We start from the raw sequence: 24877 nt of genomic DNA on the forward strand, positions 1-24877 counted from the left end.
AATGATTACGCTTGTCAGGATACGTTTGTCGGATGAGGATACTCTCATATGTCTATGTCCCGAATACGTTCCCGCGACTTTTATTGAGGAAGCACCTACCGAATGATGGATGAATGGGAAATGCTACCAGTAAGAACGAACATTCGACATATACTTTTCGAGCTCTTATTTGTTTCTCGACGCGGAACGACCCCATTTTGCTTTCTACGTTTCGAGTCATCGACGATCACAGACAAAACTGGACACGTTAAAGCACTTAAAACCTAAACAGTACTTTGTTCAATTTGCACACAGACACATTCTCTCTTTCTTTATCCGCAAGGAATTTGTTCATATTTCTGACTATACACAAGTCACATTTGTAACCACCTTTTCTTTATAATCAAATCGTAAGTTTACCTTTGAAAGGCGCAGAATTAACTTCTACAACTAATATTTGATTACTCTTGTTTCCTCTCTATTTTAAAACGTTGGAATGCCCTGAAGTAAATTCAAAGAATGCATGTAAATTCAGGAAAATCCTGTCGAGTTTGCTCCGAACTAACCTAACCACTGACTCGGGTATCCTTGAGTGTACGTGTATTAGATATAAATATCAACGAGCTTTTCAACAGTGTACTACTCAAACCTAATAACCCAAATCCACTATCCATAAATAAATCAAGTAAAAAAAAAAAAAAGTACTTTACCCCAACGGACTAAGCTAGAGGAAACGATGCGGGCATCCCTCAATGTTTCCTCTCAAGCAATACAAGTTTCCCGATCACGGACGAGTCCTCCTCGAGAGGATCGATTCGACGCTGTGTTTACCTTTCGCCGAGTTCTCTGTCAGACGACTGATAAGCCGGCAGGACCAACGTCGTTTCGACGCGGAGTGTTGCTAACTTTCTTAATTGGTTTCAAAATCAATTGCTCGAGGGGCCGTTATCGTCAACGCCATTGGTCTCGATAATATTTCAAGTGCCGCGCGTTTTCAGACGGCGCTGTCCGAACGGCTTTCCTTCGCGAACGTGGAAAGGTATTTGCTCTTCAAATTAGGAGAGTTTATTTCCAACGGGCAACGCTCGAAAGAGGACGATTGAATCGAATTAAACCGCAAACTTCGTTCGATCGGACGGGGGAACACGGTAATAATTCCGTGTCTTCCGTGGGATTCGAGAAATACGCTAACTCCGTTGATGAACGTACCCGGTGAATCCGATTTCTCAGTTTAATGCTCCTTCATCGGTCGCTTTTGTGCGCGAAATTGCATTCAAACGTCGTTTTGCGTGCAATTTCTGAGAATTTCGTTCTGTTTCGACAGCCTGGTATTATCAATCGCCCTGGTAAATTAATCCGGAAGCCCGATGGTTCGCGACGAGGAGCATATACGTATTAACCCTTTGTTTACCGAATTTCTCAAAAGTTTTTTAAATCTAGGCGTCGTAATTTTACTTCAATTGGCATTACACTTGACAATGCACACTTTAACAAGAAAGGAAAAAGAATATAGGTACTTCCAAAGTATAAAACGATACATGAAGCTCTACTTAGTAATAAAACCACCCCATAGACTACTGAACCTAACGATAAGACATTTCACCTCGTACAAAGATAAAGAAGCGAAATCCTCGCCCAGGGAGGAAGAGGAAAAGAGAACGGAAAATTCCCACTGACAAAACTGTTTGAGCAGAGCAATCAATAGGGGGAAGGTAGCCAGTTAAAACCCCAGCCACTTAGAGCGATCGGTGCAATCTGCTTCCGACGAGAAGTTGGTCGCGTGCCGCTGAAAAATACCCTAAAGTTACTTTTCCGCTCGTGCGACGCGGCCAGCCACTCCCGAGTAAGTGGAAAACGCGAACCCAGGGACGAATGAATATACGAGCGGCGAAAATACGTTGGAAAAAGTTCTGGCCCGTTACGTCTGATCCCCTCGGCACGTCGACGAACGATCGTTACGGATGGCCGTCCTGTAAATGGGACTAATTGAACCGATAACTGCGCGCAAAGTATCCGCGTAAAAACCGAAATCCGGTGATCGGGAAACGTGACTCGAATTTACGCGAAGGATTCGTTTACATCGCGTTAACCGTTGTTATTAGTATCTTTATCAGGGAACAGATAACGCATGGCTGTTTAGAATCGATAGATATTTCATACGAACGTGGGATACAATTTATTATCTTATTTCTACGATATCTGGGAGCTGGTTGACTTTTAAAATTGCTGTGCAATTAAAGTGTTAGATTTCGATCGAATTGAAACTCCAATTGACAATTTTTATGTAAACTTTAGTTTTAATACAGGTCTCATTCGAGTACGTGTTCACCTTACCAGGGACCTAAGGATTTTAATTTTAATCCTACTATATAAATAAAATAACTTCGAGGACGAATTCGCGGAGAACAGTAACGTAATCGCGGCACGTGTTGGGAGATAAAGATGGGAAATCGCAGTCCCGGGGCTCGTTTCTCTCCGAGACACGGAGCCTCGCGAATTATCATAGTCCGACTGCAGTTAGGTGTTAGCGCACGGCACTTCGTTATCGCTGTTAAACTAAATTAAACGGAAGATACGGGCACGGTGAGCGAGGTGGACAAAATTCCACCGGGGAACTATGCGTCTCGGGGTGAAAAGTGTATCTGAAAATTGGAAGGCCACGAGGATTTTCGTCTTCGTCTGAAGGTAAACCAGAAAAGTTATTTACGTAGCAAAAATAATTACCGATCGCTGTTGTACGCTAGAATTCTATAAAAATGTCTACAAAAAAAAAAACGTTTTTTCTTTCAATACGTGAAAAATGACGCCATTCCCAAACCCTATGCAATAGAAATCTCGTACGAAGACTCGTGAAGTAACATTTTTCGAAAAAAAATTCTGATAACCGTGGCTGAATTCCATCCAGGGGCAACCTCTCCGACCTCCGAATACGAAGTCGCGGGAATGGTGCTGGTCACAATGTGAAACCGATGCAACCGCGCGGACTGGGTATAAAAAATTTCATTTCTCGGGCTGGTTAGGTACGAGATTGAATGAAATCTGGGCGGCGGTGGGTTCCGGGTCGACGTGAGGGAAAAAAGTCGTTGCAGCTGTAGCCGCAAAACGCGGGAGGAGTCGCGACCGCGGCGGTCTTGCATACTCGAGCGGGAAACATAAAGTGGGGGACAAGGGGAATAATTCTCGCGGGTCGCCGACCAGGAAAAATATTTACGGCTCGGCTGTTCCGTCGGCTGGCTGTAAATTTTTCGGCAAGAAGTGCTTTACTTCCCTCGTACCCCGTGCTCCTTTTCTCTAACGTATCGTCGAATCCCCGCGAGCTCTAACTTTCGACCCCCCTCGCCCTTCTGGTAAATTGAGCGTTTTGCGAATTGTACCGAAACTTCCGACGACGCGCAGTGGAGAAACGTGTTATCGAACGAAACCGTGTTCGCGAAACAAACACCCCTGCTCGATCCCTGAGTGCTTGGCTCGACGCCTACGATCGTCGCTACATCGGAGCATCGGAAGCTTTTACGCGATGGCTGACGGAAATCCTACGCGATATCGATCTGTCATCGAGGGTACTGAAACGTGAGGTAGTCTATGAGAATTTGAGGGGAGGTTATGTCATCATTCTCCTAGTTTATTTGTTTGAAAGTGCTCAAAGTACGCAGTATTTTAGAACATCTTTGCAAACGAATTTTTAGCTATGGAAGTATCAAAGGTACCGATTTTACGATTTTTTTTGTGTTAATTGAAACGAGCGAGTCTCTTTGACTGCATTTTTGCAAAAATGATTTTTACGGAAAAAGAATAGTAGAACTGTTTGTAGATACCTGATCCGGAGACCAAAGCGAGCAAAAAATGTTTCCGTTGCTATTCCGTTGTGGAAACCATTTTTATGGATCAAGCGGAATGCGTTCAGGCGGATTAATCAGAATGCGTTCAGGCGGATTAATCCATTTTTATTAAAACGAAAATTGGAAAAATCCGTACCATTCATAATTCCGCGGTGTTGAAAATGTATTTGTGAAAACATCTTTCGTGGAAACTGGTAAAAACTGCGGACATTGGGAGGCTGTATTTTTAAAACCATAACGGAGATAGGAAAGCTATGGCTTAAACCCTCCTTGATTTCATGTGAACAACACAAATAATCAAATTATTGCTAACCAAATCGTCGGTGGAGGTCATACCTCGACACGCGTGACGTTAACCTCCCATTTTTCATTTCCGTTTCTTTGGTGTTCCGTCGGTGGAACAAACGAGGTACGGCGATAAGCCGGATTCGTTGAAGAAAATGTTGAAAAGGTGTTCCCGAACGACACGACAAAAGCAATGCGGATAAGCGGTTGTCGCTACTGCGCGTCACTCGTTCGCCCTGGATCGTATTTACATATTCCCTGTATATTTCACGGGCAGAGGATTTAATAAAATTTCTGCCGGCGTCTCGAGTTCGCCAGCTTCATCTGTTCCCCTTGGTTACCTTCGCCTCGCCGTGTCCAGAGAATATTATTCTTCGGAACGAGAGTTTCGACGAAGATAGCGCCGCGACTCGGTCATTAAACAACGGTGTTCTTAAATTGTTAGCATCGACTTATCTACAGCACTTTGCCTGCAGTTGAGAAAACTCCTCTCCGCACACCGAGATGCTTTCCTTTTAACAGCGGGCACTTTTATTATCGGATTGGAAGATGCTTTTTAAAAAATCTTTAGAAACGAGGTTGAGAATCGTTGTGTACTGCTATCGTGTATAATAACTTGTTACGGTTGAATTGTTTTCTTGGAAACTAATGAAGATATCGTTTGTGTCAAGAAATTTTGTTTAAATTTGTAAGAACCTTCCCTTTTAAAAAAAATGAACTGCGCCATTCAACTGTAGCAGAAGTCTAAGGAAACACAGGACCTTTTAGTAAAATTGATAAATATTCACTGCTTGTAAGACGTACATATCGATTTCATTAACGACTGCTATCCTCAAAAGACGATCTTAGAGTAACGGAAGAGACTGTGGTTAATAACACGCGAAACATGACGTTACTAATTGCAGCGATATACTTAATTGCACTTAATTGATTTGCAACCGCAGCTATAAGTTTGATTGCTTACGACATTGACGCTTAATTATTACTACAAGAAAGCTAATTGCTTCGGAAACTAAGTTACTCTACTTACCCCGACATGTCCTAATTGACACCTTGCCGTGACTTCGACGATGAATGTCGGGTGTATCCTAATTGACGCCTGAATCGACCCGCCTCGCCGAGCTCTAGATCATGACCGACCTTTTTCCCCACCGCGCGCAAGGACTCCCGAGATCCATCCCCACCTCCTGCGCCACGACGATCGACGTGTCGATCGATACGACTACCTGTACTCCTGTCTTCTGTTACTCCTTGTCTATTAATATTAAATATAATTGAACACAATTAATATATTCCTCGTACACGAACGATACATATGTATATTAATTTTTAAAATATACCTCGAGGATCCGTACTACTTCGAAAATGCGATAGCCCGTACATCGTTATTTTCCCAATAATATTTCTATTAAATTCGATAACAATCTGACGATCCACGTCGCGCCTAACCAGTCACGTGCGTTCGATAACTCAAAGTAAAACGTCCGTTTTGAAAACCAAACGCAATTTCATTCCCCGCCCGTTTCGTCCACTGAATCACAAATAATTGCCCGATCACGCGTGCACTCGCAAAAATTGAGCACTTCGGAGATGCCGGGCCGCCAGTTTTCCGCAGACTGCGAAAAAAACGGGCACGCACGACCCACACGCACGCGGATCCTGTCCCCTAACCGGGAAATCGTGAATTAGGTATGACCCGCGAAATGGAATTTTGCGACAACGCGATACACCCCACGGGAAAAGAGAGGAGTGCATACATTCTGAGCTGAAAATTCATGGAAACCGTATTACGGAACCGGACGAACCCACCTAACCGTTAGATATTCCAGTTGAGTAACACTTACGACACTCTCAGTGGCGGTTTAACATTTAGACCGATGTTTATTTGCACGTGAGCTTCCATGGTAAAAAAAAAAAACTTGCGATGGACCATTTCTCGTAGAATTAAACGATTACTTCTTTGAACTTACTCGAGGTATTTTATCTCCTGTTATTTTAGCATGGCTCGAAACGCTAGTTGAGAGGTTTGTTTCTTTCTGTGGTGCAATTAGTATACTAATATCGCTCAAGTGAATATTTGAAAATTCAAGTGATAAAATATTCAACATTTTCCCATCTTCGCGAACAAATACTGTCCGCCTGGTAACGATAGGGCCTGTTCGTGCACGTTAAAAATGCAAAGAGATACACTTTTTCGTTTGCCCGTCGATGCCTCTCGCGTTCGCCTAACGGCACGAAGTTTCCTATTACGTAAGCACACTTCTGGCGAGGTCTGTGTTCCGAGAATATTTTTCACCTATCGATCGGAAGTCGGGCGCACCGAGTCGGGGAAGTTTCGCATAAAAATTTCAGCCTGTTCGCGGTTAATACGCCACGTCGCGAAATTTATGATCGTCGAACGGATATTCCGGAGCCACGCGATGAACTCCTCGTGCGTCCAGAGTTTCCCTTCGCAGACGGCGAATGCACGTCAAGGAGGACTTCCCCCCGTGTATATTTACGCGCATACGCGTGTCGTCTTTATATCCCGCCCATTCTCTGCCCGTTATCGATACTCGTCTGGAATTGTTCCGAAATTGCTCTCGCGTAACGCGTATCCCCAGCGAGGAACACATCAAAGGATTCGCGAAGACAATAGACGAACGACGCAACTAGGACAAAACACCACGAATAAAGAAAAAAAAATAAAGGAGAAGAAAAGTAATTCTAGAGATGTTGGATCGAATCACTTTCACCAAAATAATCGAAACGTTTCATTATGAAATAGATTCCTCTTTCCCCGTGGACAAGGGTCGTAGTCGAAATTCAAGAATTTTTTCTAAAGATTTAAATACATATTTTGACGCAAAACGAAGCTTAATTTTATGCTACGAGTGATGAACTTAATATATAAACTGATTTTTTGAGATATATTTAAAAGTGGACAAGGTATGGCAAATCTATAGAAATAAAATATACCAAACAAATTAATTCACAAGTTCGATACTTGTAGCGTAAAATAAAGCTTTCTTTTGTATTAAAATGTGTAAATTTAAATCTTGAACAAAAATTCTATCCGATTCTATCTCCTGGAGATAGAAAAACCATCCAGGTGTCAAGGATCCAAACGAAGCGAACCGAATGCTTCCCATTACCCAAGAAAAATTACTCTTCATAATCGAACGATTAACCGATCGATATTCGCATTTGTCACCGTAGAACGGAACGACGCTCACAAATTTTCGTCCTCGATTAATTATTCCTCTGGGAAGGAATAAGAGTTTCCAAGGAATATCCAATGAAACTGTTCATTATACCCGGAGCGATCCTCCCTCCAGTGTTCCTTTACTACATCCACGCGAACGTTGAAAGAATATTAGAACCGGGAAGGGACAGTGGGCGGAATCTTTCTCTCTCCGGCTTCTTTTATCGCGCCCTTGCCGGAGCAAGAAAAATTAGAGTCGAGCTCGCTAACGCGACTCTCGAGATCCAACAGCCGTAACCCTTGAAATTTTTACCGACCCCGATTCGGAAAACTGAACCTTCGCGCACGGGAATTGTGGACGTGGAATCTGGTGAATGACTTTTCGCCGAGAGAGCCGGGGAAACTTACGGCTAGTTGAAGACATTTTATAATTCTCCTCCGAAGGGGTCGTTCGTAGACTTGGAAGCACTCAGCGATCGAAGGCGATCCGTAAAAAAATGTTGGAAAAATGTTTGAACAGGGAATCTCGAGATTAAACGAAGGAGAATCTGTAGGAAATATTTGGAAGGTGTAACGGATATAGTTTGGTTGCCCTTTGAATTTTTCTTAAAAATTGCCACGAACTTTCTAGACCTGACCCAGTCATTTATTCGTAACAAGAAATTAAAATAAGTGGAATTAATGATAGACATCGTACGTAGAAGAAGATGATTCGCTAACTGAATTGAAGTTTCTGAATTTAAAAATAAAAAGAAAATATCGCGCGATTTGGAGCAAGCAAGGAACAGGTTTCTAACAAACGATGGGGGGGTGGCAAACGATTACATAAAAGTGTGGCGTGGAGCTCTTTCACCCGAGGCGTGAGGGCGTTTCAAAGTACGCGAAAAGGGCGTGGTCGCACGCTCCTGAAAAAGGCAATCGCTCGAAAATTCTTTCGATTACCGCAAGTCCTGCGAAAAATGTTTAGGCCTCAACGTTTCTAGAACTTCCTCGTTTTCTGCCTGTCGCGATAGAAATCCTATGAGAGCCAATCTAACCCTCCTGTTTAAAATTCGAGTGTCAAGACAAATATGGACCCACAGCCGTACAAATTAGATTATCGTTACTCTGGAAACGTTACGTGTCTCTCACTGGAACTCGTTTAAAATATGCGCGGGTCATTTGGTCCCTCCTTTACATCAGGTATATTAGTATCCTGGAATTCGTACAATATAAATTCCTGCGATATAGAGGCATTCGAACATGGTCAGCCCATTTATTTACAAGGAATTTAGCGACGGCACTAACCGCAGAGTTCAGTACTCGAAATGCTCGATTCGAGTGTGCCGTCTCGTTTTCAATCAGAAACTTTCCCCTTTCAGACCTAACCTATTTAAATCGAGTTTACAGGGATATGCAATCTTGTTAACACCTATCTACGCGGGGTGAGTGTCCTTTTTCAAAGAGAATAGCAAAAAAATTGATCTAAAAATATACTTTATTCGATGGATCGGGCAAATTTCATTTCGTTGGAAGCACTATGCACCGTTATTAGCAAATTCATAATGAATATTAGCGACTTTCGTCTCCGTTTTACGCGAGATTAAATTCTTCGCGATATCGACGCAAGGTCGAAGCGCAGGATATCGTTTGGAACGCTTAACGCGAGCCTTTCCAGGGCGTGCAAGCGAAACGGCAAAAACAATAGACCGTCCCGAGCACGCGGCAGGATTTATGCCTGGCTTCCGGTGAAAATTTCGACCCCCCTCGCCAGATATTAACACTTGTCATGTGCACTCTGCAGCGCTGGCAAGGAAACATTCCCCGGCTAGCCGCTCTCGACTTTGATGAAGCTTGCCCTATCCGTTAAGTGTTCTAACCTCTCTGTCGGACACCGGTTTTCCCCGCGATCGATTTGTTGTTGATTCTCGACGATATTGGCTTCTGTCGCAAGAGAACTCTGTCAAACGAACCGACCGACAATAGGGAACACCGTTTTTGCGAGCAGTAAATATAGCTGGATTTGGAGCCGCAATTCTGCGTGGTGCAAAGATTATGTGCAACTGTAGCGACAATGTGGTAATTCTATGTGAAAAAATGAACGAAAAACGTAGAATAAAGTTTTCGCATAGGAGACTTTGTTCTCGAGAAAATGAATTCCGAAAATTGCTCGGCGCGTGACCGTTATGACTATGGCTAACCGTTTCTACTGGTATCACTATTACGTACATTCTAGTGAGATATTTGTTCATCAAAGGTTACTTTCTCTAAAGCTTTCCTGTGTTAAAAATAGAATCAAAACCTGTCTACCTGTGAAATGGCCAAACGTTCGAGTAAACGAGCGCGTTAGTATTAAATAAAATTAATTCAAGACGCGGGGGTGTATTTTCGCTGAATCAGGAAAAGATACAGCGGCAGTTCCAGCCAAACGACGACGGTATTACCCCGTATTCCGTGGAAGCGGCAACAGGATATTGTTCGCGAACAAAGCCTACCCTAATTGCTCCTGCCATTGTCCGGAATCGCTGGGACACCGGCGAGGTCCGTTAATTAGTTAGCATTCGATCGATCTCGCGTAGCGGCTGGCAAACATACCGCGTTAAAACATTGTTGACTTTGGACGATAATGTACCAGCGGCAAACTCCATGGCGAAATGATATTTGCCGTGTTTGCGCAAGTGTTGATATTCATTGGTTGGTTAAACCATTACGCAAACGTTACGAACTCTCGCCATGGCCAAACATTCCCATTGTACCCTTACATCTTCGACTTGTCGATCAAAGATGGACAAAGTTCTTACGTGGATACAAGTTCCGAGTGATGAATAAAAATTGCAGTGATTCTAGGCTACGTTTTATTTTACTTGCGTTGACAGGCATAACCGAATTTTGTTAAGTAGAATAAGGTGATAATTTTTGAATGAATTTTTAATGAAATGAATTACTATTAGGATGTGATTCGGGATAATTAAACACCTTGTTGGTCTTCAAAGGAAAACTGAATAAAGGCCAACCAATTATAATACTCGATAATTATAATTAATTGATTATTATAACAAATTGTTGAAATACATTCTATGTATAAAATGAATCTTTAAATATTCACCTTATTGTACTTATACGACAAAAACAACTGACCTAAACACTACCTAATCTTTGTATCGCTCTTAAAACCAGAAGACCACTGAAAGCTACAATTGAACGCATAAAAATAAATTGTTTGGAACGTTCCTGTCTACCGATCTCGGTGAGTTTGCTCATTCGTCGAGGTTCACGCGCATCAAACGAATTTCCCTGTAACGAATGAATGAATATCGGCGGGCGCGTCGCACTTTGTTTAACGTTGCGACCACTTTCTAGCGCGATCGTCGATACGTTTCGACGGGAATTTTGTTAACGCTCCAGGTGACGCGATGACATTGCCCCGTGCTTTGACACTAGCGACACGTGACAGGAATGTGTATGCATTATGCAGACCTCACGGTAAAGGCACCTGTACGCCGAGGATTAACCAGAAACCGAATGAATTAAAGCGATCTCCATCGCTGGCGCGAACCTTCGCGGCGCAGTCGGTCGCTTTTATACGATATCGCTTCAGGAACCGTGTTTTATGCAAAGTTTTATGCAATCGTTATAATTTCGACGAGGGGCACACTTTGATCAGGCTTTCCGGGATAATTACCAATTTCTGTGACGAGAATTTGCATTCGGTCCACGGCGCGCCAAAGGAATGCGTGATCAGTGGACCTTTAAGATATTCGTTTGTTTATGTTATTCCTTTTCAGTTTTGTTGATATTTTTTTCTCATTTGGCTTGGATGTAAACGGGACGGACTTCTGTTTGCCCCGTTTTGAATGTGTTTTGTGCGTGTACGTTTTCAACTGTGTGGTTATCGAATAATAAATTTGGATTTTTGTCTCGAATATAAGGTGAATATTTGTTTACCGTTTAGTTGATTATTAGACAAAGAATTTTTAATACTGCGACAGAATTTAAATTCACTTCCACGCAGACACGATTAGTATTATTTAAAAAATGTAGCAAGTGCTACAGATGTCTAAATCAAGCCATGTTATTGCGCGTAGTTTATGCAAACGCGTACGGTTAGCAAGTGTTAATTAGAAGTAATCGTTCGCAAAGTTCACTCGACGATTTGGTAACCTTGTCTTTCCTAGAGAACACTCGATATACGCGTCCCTTTTGTCGAGCAGACGGAACTCGATACTTTCGACGAAGATCACCGCGCGTACATCGTTATTATCGCAGTTAAATGTAATTAACGTTAATTGGACGAGGAGAGTGTCCTATCGAGTCGAAGCGAACGGTCGCTTAACGGCCAATTAAATCCTTTCCCCAAGAATCGCGTCGATCGATTTCGCTGCCCCCTCCCCCTCCCCCCCGTTTTGTTTGCCGTCAGGATTTTTCAACAAAACTTCACTCTGATACCGCGCCATTTCAAAAGTCAATTTTGCAAATTGAAAGGTACTTCTCTTCTGCGGAATTATTTCGACAATCAGTGAGATTACTACTATTTTTTAATAAAAAAAATTCCTTTTATAACACAAAGCAATCATAACGAAACAGTAAACAAGTAAGAAAGATAATTCTTTTCATCGTCGAAAATAATTCCCGTTTATTCAACTTTTTCCATTCAATATTTCAGCTCCATCCCCCGAGGATCGCCGTACTGGAAATAATTTTTGGCTGGAATTACGATCCAACGAATGCAAGTTTCGAAATGCGTACCGAATATTTTCAAGTTCCTTTCAACGTATCGCCCGCGTTCCCTGTATTTCCGTTCGAACGAAACGCATCCAGGCGGTTGTTCTTTTTCCCTCGTCGGGGCTAATGCTCGAAATCGCTTGTCGCGAGATTCGTTTAACCGCGTCGTCGACCACAATACACCCGGCCAGACCCGGGCTTTCGAATATTCTCGCTAATTTCCACCCGATTTCTGCGATTTTCACGGATATTAACCCCGCGTTGCTTCGCGCCGCGCATGGAACATAACAGAGAACATTTGGAATTTAACGGAAGCTTAGCGTTCGCGTATAACCCGAAACTTTCCATCTCCAAACTTTGCGTTATTGCAGTCTCCACACACCCGCCCCCACCCCACCTCTCGGCTCACCACTTTCGACAGAAATATCTTAAGGCGATCCAAAACGTTTCCAACGAATGTAACGTTTGCGTTTTACCATTAGACGAGCTCGGATCGCGATTTTCGGGATGAGCTGAGATTATTGTTAGCGTCACGAGCAGAACTTGGCGGAATCGTAGACGCGGGTGGGGGGGGGGGGGGGGGGTGAAAGAGAAACAGAGCCGTCGAGTTTACGCGTCAGACTAAACAGCGAGCATTTCCATCAAAGAGATCCTTCTCGTCCGACTTCTCTAATTAAATCCCTGCATCGACTTGCCTCAGCTGTTGCTGGGAATGAACGTCGACACAAAAGCCCAGCAAATTCACGCGTGTACGTGGCTCGATAGTCTTCAACCCACCCGCCATCTTCTGATTCGCTTTCACGTCATCCCCGCTCGTAATTCTAATAAGCTACAAAGCTTTCGCGCGCCGACATTTTCAACCGGCTTGTAAAATGAGTTAATCGATAACGAGACGGTGTCCCGAGCCAATGAAATTTATATTTCAACGTCCGAGTTAATAATCAGTCATGAATATTTCCGATTGAATTATCGACTAGCTTCAATTACCTGGTTTCAATTAATTTCTGATTATATGATCAAATTAATGAAGTGTAAAGCGTGTCCACTTTTGGCTGAAAGTTTGATCTATAGGTGATTGTTACTTTATAGAAAAAAAACTATTTTTCTTCGAATCGACTATAAGAAGGGCCCGATATTTTTCTAATTCAGTACTCTGGAGAATAGATCTAATACCGAAACTCATTATATCCTTAAAAAAAAAAAAAACATGGCCTGGCATTAATGGCTACGAGCCATAGCTATAGCTCGTAGGGAAGCTCGCTCGATAAGAATTCCAAATTTTCCCGAGACCGATCTAGCGGAGACTAAAGGAGCGAGGAAAAGCTCGAGGAACGCGAATCAGCTCGAAATTTGAAGGGCGCGTCTCCCGCCGAAAGGCCACTTTGTTAATAAGCTCAACAGGTGCGACTGGGTCCGGGAAGGGTAGCCTAAGGAAAGGTGATCGCGGAGAACGACGAGTAAACGTCGGCTGCAAAATGAGACGGAGTTTGTTGAATATTCGTCGAAGAACCAGGAGTAAGAATATAATTAACGTACGTTATTAAAATGCAGAGGAGCTATCAGGAGCAAATTTGTAACAAATACGAAATAAATTAGCCCTGGTACATACGCTACGTGGATGAAAAACTCTTTTCCTAAATACAACGTTTACTATTCATTCTACGTTTCAACTTTACATAAGGACCCCTTCAGGATTAAATTAAATGCATAATTCATGGTGAATCTATGTATAATAACGAAAGACTGAGTAAACTTTAGGAACAGAAACTTCAAGTGGATGACGAACGTTGTATTTATAAGACGGAACGTTCAGAAAATAGCGATAAGACGTACAGCGAATAGTAAACGAAAGTGGTGCGGCGACTTAGAACTGAAAACTATTTACAGAGAAGAAAACTCATGGGCTCTAAGTATAAAATTAGTTTGTTTCGTACGAAAACTGATTAATTTCACGAGTTCGCGATGGGAAACGCCGCGATAGACCATTACCAGAGTTTCCTTTCGTTTTAAAAAATTCATTTCGAGTGAACAGTTTTCTATCTGAAAAATGGGAACCGCCGCAGCTGCCTTGGTTCATCAACTATTGATAGCAAACGAAAACCGCCGCTGATGGACCGCACACGGGGAAAATATGGCATCTATCGCAAGAGGAAGGACACGGATTAACTCGTTTGTCGAACGCGATGCATACTTCATGGAAAATGGACCAAGGATGGCGTTCAAGCCGCGTCGTTCTTGTTTACGATGACAAATCTAACAAAGAACGCCTGCTCGAGAGGCTTTCAAAAGAATCATGATCACTCTTCCCCCTAGCTGGAAACCATGCGACGTTTCCGTCTGTCCCAGCGTGTGCTTGAATATTTTAAAACACCACGGACTCCCATTCCGGCGGATTGAATTCCCCCGCACAAAGAGGTCGAATGTCCCGAAAAACCTGTCTCAAATGCTAATCTTGCTATTTTCAATTTATATCTATGCATACGGGGACGTCGCAGCCCGAGGAACACGAATATTGTTTGAAATGCATAGGTGACTGGAGGGTACAATTTTTCGAGTGACATATTGGACTTGAAAATATTTGCCTTCGGAAAATTAGACTCCCGAGGGGTCTCTAAATACGAGACAAGAGATCCATATGAGATCCATAGTTCAGCGATATCGTCATTTCAATCCGAATTGGAGGCTTGAAAGAAAGCTCTCGAGCTCCCCGTGATTTCCAGCGTCTGAAACAGCCCCATTTCCACGACTTATTTATTCATTTCATCTCGGATGAGTCGGTCCCGACCGCAGACACGTATCTGGCCGCGGCAGCCAGGCAATAAAGTCCGCCTGGAAGCTCGTTTTAAGCCCCGCGACGCGCGACACGCCGTCGACGAAGCGCAAAAACCAAGCCATTAGTACAGCCGTCCCAAAACTGAAATGAAGTCCGACGTTTGCACTGGTTCATGCAAATCATCGTCTGAATTATTCATTAACGACACCAGCCGGGGGATGCCGCCTGTTTAAAGCCTTCTCCTTCGAGCCTCACCCTTATTTCCACGGTTTCTATCACGGCTACCCCCCTTCCCAAGGATCTATATCGAGGTTTCGAGCCTCTCCGCGCTGGTCGAACTGGGTCGTGGATGTTAATTTGAGAATGATGGAGCCCGATGCTCTTGTTTGACTAGTTGATTACTCTTGGATGCAGATCCACGGGCGAAGAAAGGGGAGAGAGAACTTCGTTTCCTTTGTTTGAATGGGGGCAAGAGACTGCGACTTCCGCGAATCATCGGGGGGTGACGTTTCTTATTTGGGGGGATCCTCGAATCGGCAGTTTACTCGAGTTTAAAGGGTAGTGTCGTTTATACTAAGGAAGGAAATAGTCAAGGATAAATTAGGATGAGGTGAGTTGTTAGGGAGAGGGTTGGTTCTTTTAGCTGCTACCAAGCACAGCTGCAGCCCCTGAGGGCAAATTAAAATGTTTTCTAATGTCCTCGTTACACCTTTTGTAATAATTATGAATGTAATCGTTCGAACGATTACACTTTTTTCCACACTGTTTTCCTCACCCTCGATTTGACACTTGGGATTCAGGTATTCGTTAGTTTATACAAGGGCGAATTGACGAGTAGGACATCGACGTTTTTATTCCCATTTTGCGGGAGCCAGATGACGCCGCGTTATTACAGAATAGAAAGCGATTCATCTTTCTCCGGCGTTCTTGACACCTTCTCCGCTCGAGAAGTTCGTGTCGTTGTCGCTCAAAGGAGATTACAAGTGGCTGTCTCCTCGCGTTAATTTTAAATTACGCAAACGCTTCGAGCAATTTAGCAAAAGTCGGGGAACGTCGACGGCACGGACGGAAAATCAGTTTCTCTCGGCGGCGAACATTTTTGTCGCCACGGCGAAATCCGATATCGTGAAGTCCCTGGGAACCCCTTGCTCTGAATAATTTTCGTCAACATGGATCTTCTATTTTTCCTTTTACTTGTTTTTAAATACTACACCTCTAAAATACAATGAACATTATTTTTAAATTCATCTATACGTTACTTTATCTTCATCGAAAGAATGTAAAGTATCCGACAGTCCTAAAAAGAAAGAATTTAATTCGCCAGCATTTGTACGAGCTGCAGAAAGAAACTTTTAAGTGTGTCCTCCCGTACCCTCCAAGAAGAAAATCGACGCAATCAACAGATGAATGAAACCCAGGACCGCCGAAGGTGTAAACCCGAGAACGTTGGAACGAACCTAAGAGCCCTTTGCAGCCGCACGAAACCCTCGAAACTCGTCACAATGATCGAAGACATTTCGGTCAAAGGAGATCCTGGGGAGTGCAGGAATTCCTTTGAGCCACAAAATTGCTCGTCCCCACCTCGATGGGGCGACGTTGGGATGAGAACGCGGGAAGAAGGAGAAAAAGTCGAAACGCAAAGGTAAAGGTGGAAGCCAGGGTCGGATTGTGCTCCAGGGATTGCAGCTTTCTCAGGGGTTAACCCTAAAATTGCACTATTCGCACGAAAAGGAGACAGTTTTGGCAATATTGAAATTATTAGAAAAGCAGAAGTTTACGTGTTTAACCATGAATGAAAATTTGATATTCTTCTTTGGTAAAACGGGCAAATATGTGAAGAAAAAAGAGTAGCTCTTTTCGTACACTGGTCGGTTTCAAATCTAAAGCAGACTGTACAAGTCATCCGTAATTAAATCAAACGGCCAGCGTATTTTACAACTTTGTTAATACTTTCTGTTTCCTTTTCTTTGTGAAATTCTGCATTTATTTCAATTTTTGACAATCAATTTGACAATTTATTGACAATCAAATTCCCATATTCAAGTGACTCTAAATGAAAGCTCGCGTTACGGAGTCTTCTCCCTGTCCCTTTCCTCTCACCGAATTGAATTTAAAATTGATCCTTCGTAAGAGAATGGTTCTCCGATGCGGCCCTGGCGCGAACGAGTGAAACGGGGTAATATTACGGCGACGAAAGGGGCGACGCGGCTCGCTGCGGCGAGGCGCGCTTTTCTTTTTGCCTGCGCGCTCGTGAAGTTCTTAATTAAATTCAGCTACCTTGCCCGGCCAGGAAAAAGTCTCGAGGAAAACCGTGAGCTCGCGAATTAAGCGTTTTCCGCGACGAGGACCCGACGACCGTCGCCCAGGATCCTCTTTCGGGCTGAATAAATCCTGAATCCTGAGGACAAGTGGTTCCGTTTCCGCGTGAATAAACAATGAATTATGAATCATTGCCGCGAACGGCGCGAACGTCGTCTACGGGAACGTTTTCGTTGACTAGCTTGGGAATGAAAATTGCGCGAGCGTTAATAACCCCTCGACTACGCCTGTCAACGATTCGCGGTAACGCGTAAAACCGATAAAAGGGACGAGCTCGGTTCGCGTGCGCGTTTCGTCGTTATAATTAATCAGTTATCGCCGTGATTTCGCGGTCGAGACCAACATTGCCTCGCCCAAAATTGCTTTTCCGTCGCGACGCCACCGCCCCGAATGAAAAATGGTCGTTCGAAGTTATCGCGTGTTTACGCTCGGGAAATCGAGCCTGGTAGTGCGAAATCGTAGTCGGATGGGCGTTATCTGTTTAACCGGGGCTAGATTGGACTTTTTTTTTTATTGAGCAAATTGAGCTTTGGAATATCTTTCCTCGAGCGCAATTCTTATGGAAAAGAAGATGGAGAAAACTGGAACGTCTTGAGAATTTTTTAGAGAGACAACTGTTCGAGGTGGAGATTTGAAACTTAATGGGGTTACTGATACGGCTCTTTAAAGGCATTTACCGGTTAAAAAAAAAAAAAAAGATAAGAGCTAGCATGATTTTTGGATTCCCAGACACAATATTCCACGTGACTGTGGCTAAAGCTGAAACTACAACAAACAGAATATCTCTAAAACGAGCAAGATAGGGGTACCCGAATGCTTGAATTTTAAATGAAACCTCGAGACACGTGAGAAAATTCCATCTGATTGTCCGGTAATCTTAATAAAAGCCGCGTTTCGCACGGGAAGTTCGTCGAAACGCAACGGGAACCGGAAGTGCATAGGAGTCCGACAGGATCAACGAGTCGGAATCCCTATTTATGGGAACTATTTCGACATACGCACGCTAGATATCCTCCGTGTTCTCCCGAGTCTCGTCTTTCCCCCATAAAACATTGAAATCCTCGATAGACGCGAAATCGATAGAGTAGCAGTTCGTCGGAGCGATAGATCGGGCTTATTTTGTCAAATAAAGGGCCACCTTAATAACGAGAGTTGGAACGGTGCCCCTTGAATCTCCCGGCTCGACAAATTTTACTTTCCTCCCCGGATATCCTTCCGGCGAAATCTTTATTGCGACCGCCAAGTGTTCTTATCCCCAGCTAACGGTGGTTGGATTTCAAATTTCATTTCATGTGGAACGATACCTTGAGATTGCGCTTCGCTATCGAGTCGTGGGAAAAACTGTGGTTTTTACCACACTTGGCAATTGTTGAATATATAGTTTCTTATGTTATCCTTTATTTTGCCAATTTCAATTCACACAAGTTCTCGAATAATTCTATTTCCAAAAAAGCGATCTCAACTTGAGACAGTATCGAATCGTGTTTACCTTTTTTCTATTTAATAGAATTGACGCGGTAAAGGGTTAAAGGAAATACCACTAACAGAATGACGATGTTCAGCCTACAAAAAGGAACCGTAAAGAGATCAATAACGCTCGAGGTGTAATCGCCTCGCTAATTCGGAACTTATTACATCCCGGATTGTTGTTCGTCCGCCGTTGAGGAATACCGCGCGGGTATTTTCCCTCTAATTACGCGATTTAAGCATTGAATTTAAATGGAAGCGCGGCGGCGCAGGATCCGAGTGAAACGCGAGAGAGAAACCCAATCGACTCTCCAACAATTCTACGCCGGCTTAGGCAGCGATAATTAAATCTGCCGTGTCAGAATGGAAATCAACGTTATTTTCGTTCAGACATCGGCGGCGTTTTGTTTTTCGTTCGAGCCAAGTCGAGACAGGTGCTGCGAACCATTTCGATCGACAGCGAACGTCCCGACGCCAAGAAAATCCGCGTTTCATCTTTCACTGATAAAATTGGACATTTTACTGATGGAAACGTGGAAATCGAGTGAAATACATTTTATTGTGACACGTTGAGGTTTTCGATCGATGTAAAAGTTGTAAGAATCCTAGTGAAACTTACAAAGATTTTCCCAAAAGTATACAAAAGGCTGAGAAGATGTACGAATAAATCTCTAATAAACAAATTACAAAAAAAAAAACAGAATTCGATATACAACTTTAGAAAGTCGTCAAGAATTATCGCTGCTATGGAAGGATTAATTCGCAATAAGAGAATCGACGCTTCGTGGTTCGTGCTTTTATGTTCCACCTCGTATCAGGACGTCATCGCGCTTACGTCTGTCGCGGCCGAGAGATTCACTGGCAACACGCGGATGGAGAAGTTTTTCGGGTAAACAGCGAGCAACGCGAACCGTTACGGATTCCGGGGGACATAAATTTCCAGCAAACCGTCGCTCTTCTTCCTGTCCTCGTTTCGTCCCTCCGCCACGCGTTTATTTCCGTTCGACGAGACTCCGATCCACGGTTATTCCAAGCCCGAGCCTCCCTTTTCCAAAGAACTTCCCGTCGCTGGAGATTCATACCGTTCCCTCTAACATCCTATTCGCCCCCGTCAATTGTACGCCTCGTAAATGTTTTACATTCACGGCAGAGCGACGTGGAGTACCTAACCTGACCGACGGGGACCATCGCTCACTTGAACGTTTCGATTTTTATGTAGCTACGTCGAATAGAGACAAATAGCACACGTCCTCTTTTTCTATACCGGTTGATATTCGCGTTGAAAGAGCGAAGCACCCTCGAAGGTATGGAGAGAATTTTTATGGATTCGTTTAATTAATTTTTCTTCGATTCAACGGATGCATTCCTCCCCTACAAACACCATCTGAACAATTCTCAAGTTAATTGCATTCCATGAATACACCCGTTTTAATAACAATAATGCTACCGTATGACACGGAAACCTAACCAATTACGAAATAACTTTTTTTTTAAAAATTCTGATAAATACTGAATTGCGCCCGAGAGCAGGGTTCTCGACTCGATCGCGCGTCGGAGAACATACTAAATCCTCGGCGACGTCGCGGATTAGGCGTGCCGCTTATCCCCTCCGTGTGGAGGGCGGATTTACGCTCGAAAGTTTCCAGTGGAAGGAATTCGCGCGACAGACTTCTCGCGAGCCTGTCCCCCTCCGTGCATTCTGTTATCCCGTTTTCCTCGTCGTGGATGTATTCTGGAAAAGTATTCGAACGCCCGCGGTCACGCGCGGATTTACCCCCTACGATTTCGCGGGACACCGCCTCTCAAAGTGTCGCTGGAAAACTTCTCGAGCTGGCGTACGTTCTTGTTGGTTTATATATCTTCTGGCTGGCAGGGTTTTCCTGGGAAGTATCTCTTTAAATTGAAAGGGAATTGATACTCGAACGAGAACACTAGCGACACTGCGTCGTTATTATTTTTCGTTGTTTGTTAGGCCACTTTTCGAGAATTTTTATTGAAATTATCTCGCGGAAGAGTCTGTCATTGGATGTATATTGGATTCTTAAAGGGGATGGATTAAACGTAATAAATGCTAGGTTAAATTTGAAGGGAAAATAGAGCAGTACCTGGTGCGTGGGTGTCTCCGACCACCTCGTATATTATCAGCAAACAGCATGTTGACAGGGCAATTTCGACCAGACATTTCTGCTGAAATGTTGTCCGGATATTGCAGATATGGGCGGAATTACCTGAACAGACAAAAAATGAACAATGTTAATGAAAAATTCTTTTAATCTCGCTAAAGGAGGATTAGGTGATACCAATTTTATTAAAAAAAAAGATTCCAAATCAAATTCTTTTTTGGAAAATTTTTATAAATTTTACGTCACAGTAGCCATTGGCCAGGAATTATTTTAACGAAGGAGGTATCACCTACACGAAGGGTACCACTTATATGTAGTTGAACAGGTGCTTGCGTTTCGAATTAAAGAGAGACCCTTCGAGGAACACGTCGCCCCGTGGCTACACGTAACACGAATCATTTTGTTTCCCAACGCTGTTTCCTCGGCCTTTTATTAGTCCGTCGAGTATTTCCCTCGTATTTGGTTTCCACTTCCCTTATCTGCGTGTATTGGACGGGGAGAGAAACCCCCGAGAACGTTTGCTTCGTTTGACGGAGCACGGGTACACTCTGCTGCGCTCACCTTTGCTCCGAGAATGGACTCGATAAATCACAGACGGGAGAAAGTGAATAAAAGTGTCTTTGGTTCCGTCGGGTAAACAGAGGCAAATAGATACGCGAGGTGTATCGCGCCGCGAAGAAATATCGCTTCCGGTGAAATGTTCCCGGAACAATTTCCACGCAGGGGAACAACCGTCAGAAATGTTCTCGCTCGTTGAAGTCGATACCGATCCGAAGACAGAACGGAAATGGACGAGAGAAAGAAAGATCCAAGTAGTCGTGGCTTCTGCATTACTTTTTTATTGTTTACTTACAAACATGGAATAAAATTCACGCAATAATCCAGAACTGATTAATCTTCTTCCCTCGTAATGGTTCTTGGGGTATTCATCGATGCAACGTTAGTGTAAGCATAGTCCGCCCGTTCACGGTGCCGTCCGACCAGATACGAGTCAGTTCTACTGTCGACCGTCGTGTCTGTTTCGCAGCTGCGTTTACTATTGGTCTGATATATGGCCAGCACGCGCTGCCTTCCCGTTTCCTGATTCGACAGGAAATGAATCGTCCTCGATTAAACCGACAACCCGATAGGCCTTCATAAGCCCTGGATGTTTAACTAACGGTTAATCGATACGCACGTCGAGCCTTAACAGTCCTCGAGCTTTCGAGCTAGGATGCTAACCAACTCATACTTCCTTCGCAATCTATATCTATATTTATTATATTGTTATAAAATAATAATTATTATATAAAAGGATTTCTAAGAGAGGTCACATTTCTAAAACAGCGTACTCGTGACCCAAGTTATTTATCAAATTTACCCTGGCACGAAGCAAGGACCGATACCCCGTTTAAATGTCAAATTCTCTTCCTGTTTCAGATCCAGTTCGGTCCCAAAATAATCTGACAATTTCCGGCGGTGATCAACGCGACTGACGTGAGTGGTTATCGATACGAATTTCGAATATAACGAAAATTAAACGATCGATCATCCCGTTCGTTCGACGAACGGATCCGGATCGATTTGAGCGGATTACTCGGCGCGAAACTCCAATCAGCGAACGCGATGCAACTTGCCCGAACTTTGTTCTTAATTTTATTTGCCGACGGGAACTCCGATCCACTCGACTCGATCGGTTTTCTCGGCCCGATAACTGGCAACCAATGAGCGTTCTTGACAGAGGAGAACTCGATATCCGGTAAGGTAAACGATTCTGGTCGTTATCGAGCCGACTTACGCTGGAAAATGTATTTTGACCTCGGAAAATGCTGTTAGCCTTGTTTTACTTTCGCGTATTCGATAGAAAGATAACAGAAACCATTCTTCGTTTTTAATCTATTCATTGGAGAAGCAATTTATGTCTGTATTGGCAGAAATCATAATTGTATAATACAGTCCAACGGTTTGAATAAATTTAATTTGTCGATGGCAGCAACAGCGAATTCAAAGGGAACTGTACGTGTTATAGTATACAAATGAATCGATCCTCTTCGAGAACGCGTGTTGACTGACAAAACTGATACGATACACATTCGTGATACTCGAGCTATTCGATTCCCTTGCAATTAGAGGAAACTACCGAAACGTATTGAAATCTCAGATACTCGATATCAAGTTTCGATATCGATGCAACTAGAATTAATTCTGTTCGACATCGATACCGCATGGTACCGTAAGAGCACCGATTCTATTGTAAACTACCTTCGACCCATCCTTTCAATCACATGTGTATCAATTTCACAAAAAAATCATCAAGTCCACCAATAAAATATTACATTTATAAATTGAGGGCAGCTGAGGACATTTTAACTCCAATCAATTCGACGATTTCAATGCGCGAGCTTCGACACTCGACGAAACCGGAGGGAGAAAATTTGTTTTCCGTTCGTGAAATATTGATTAGCCACTTGTCAAGAGTAACCAATTATTATGTGGGATCGTTGGCACGAAAGGCACTTGACACAGAACTTTCCAGAGACGAGTTCCCTTCTCGAATTACAATGGTTTTCGTTGTAAAATACTGTTGAATTTTGATTTCACACTCCTCGCGATAAGAGAACGAACCTAATCTTTTTTTCTCTGAAGAATTACTTCACACGTCTCTACATGCTTCCTTAGTATTCTATTCCCACGAATGCTAAGCTTAGATTGAGATCAGGTCACCTTTGCCTCACCGACAATCATTTTATCAACACTTCGGACCTACCGGTGATCGAGAATCACCGCTCGAGTGCAAAGGGTTAATAAAACAAGTGATCGAATCCATTAGGGAAACATTTCCCTGAACAAATTTTCCATCGACTCTGTTCCCCGTATGTTTCATATTGTTCGACAGATACGGTGAAAACGACGGTCGAATATCGCGGATGTTCTAATTACTCGTCGCTTTGTGCGACAATCTTTCCCTTTTTCCAGGCTGTTCTTTTTTTTTTTTTTTTTTTTATTCCGTTCGAAACAATCGGATCGACGTGACGCACAAAGGGACGCGCAACGTCGGGCCTCGATACGAGAAAAGGGAGCACGGACCGTTGGTCGGAATGATACGAGGAAAAAGAGAATCGACAGTCGATATTTGCCAGTCGCGGTATTGAAAAATTGACCCGACCTCGGACCATCCGCCCCTTGTTTCTATTCCGAAACGCTCCCCTCATTTTTTCGGGGGTTTCCGCGCCACGTGAAAATATCAACGGCGAAACGAGCACACCTGGTCGAGGAACGATCGCTTTTCGATGAAGGTGAATGGGAAAGAAAGGAAAGCCGAAAGGAGAATCGGTACGAAGACGCGACGAGCATGTAAATGGGCACTTGCTATAATTTTACTGAAATTACGTCTAATTTATGAACTTGGGAATATTGCACGGTGTTATGTGGTGGAACTGTTCGTGAACTTCGACTACTTATAGACACTCCACTTAACCTTATTGTCGAGAGCCTGAAGAAAAGAAGAGAATATCTGAAAGTACCTCTGATATAAATATAAATGGAGAAGTTTCTATAAGAGAAACGAGAGGCATCTTCAGAACGAATATAATCATATAATACGGAGTTGGAATTGCAAATGCAAGATTGGATTTATAAAGTATACGATAAATTAATATCAACATAGAAACTCGTCTCAAGTTTCTAGAAATCATCGCACCCCATAATGACATACTCTTGTATTTACAGCTTCAACTTTATATCTTTCTGTATTCAGCGAAAAAAGTGCCCAGCAATAACGAATCCATTTTCACCAGCAGATTGAAAGTAACACGAAGCAAACCATTTCCGTTGTACCGCAATCATAAAGACATAATTTCCATTTAAATATGCCCGACTCGTGGTTAATTGGGCTGTAATTATTCGATTCCGCGGAATATTGGCCGAGAGAGAGAAATGCATAACAGCACTTTCGTTCGTTGTTTCGATTCGAAAGTTTCCGCTATTTATTCAACGTTTCGCGTTTCTCGCTCTCCGGGCAACAGCAATTTTTCGACGAACCGCAATTCCGTGCTTGTTTAATATTCTCAATACAAACATTTTCGCTGACCGGTAAATTTGCCACGATTACAACCGCGTTTTCCACGAAAAACTTCAACGAACGATTGCAACAACGTTCTCCCGATACGCCCCGGCAATGCACGCAATGTTTGCAATTATCGATATGTATATTTGGTAATTACTAGGA

The 24877-nt window shown here is 43.2% G+C and overlaps 1 protein-coding gene across 7 annotated transcripts in view; it reads left to right on the top strand.

Annotated features, from left to right (window-relative positions):
- LOC128881340 (protein-tyrosine sulfotransferase) overlaps positions 1–24877 on the top strand; it is a 154468-nt gene that overhangs the window by 98375 nt on the left and 31216 nt on the right. For 4 of the 7 annotated variants that reach the window (XM_054132284.1, XM_054132283.1, XM_054132288.1 and 1 more), the window contains one exon: positions 22090–22146. The exons of the other annotated variants lie outside the window; for them this stretch is intronic. The gene's annotated coding sequence lies outside the window, so the exon portion shown is untranslated. The remainder of the gene's footprint in view (positions 1–22089; positions 22147–24877) is intronic. 7 annotated transcript variants of the gene reach the window in all.

This window comes from Hylaeus volcanicus, chromosome 8 (genome assembly GCF_026283585.1).
Source record: "Hylaeus volcanicus isolate JK05 chromosome 8, UHH_iyHylVolc1.0_haploid, whole genome shotgun sequence".
NCBI lineage: Eukaryota > Metazoa > Arthropoda > Insecta > Hymenoptera > Colletidae > Hylaeus > Hylaeus volcanicus.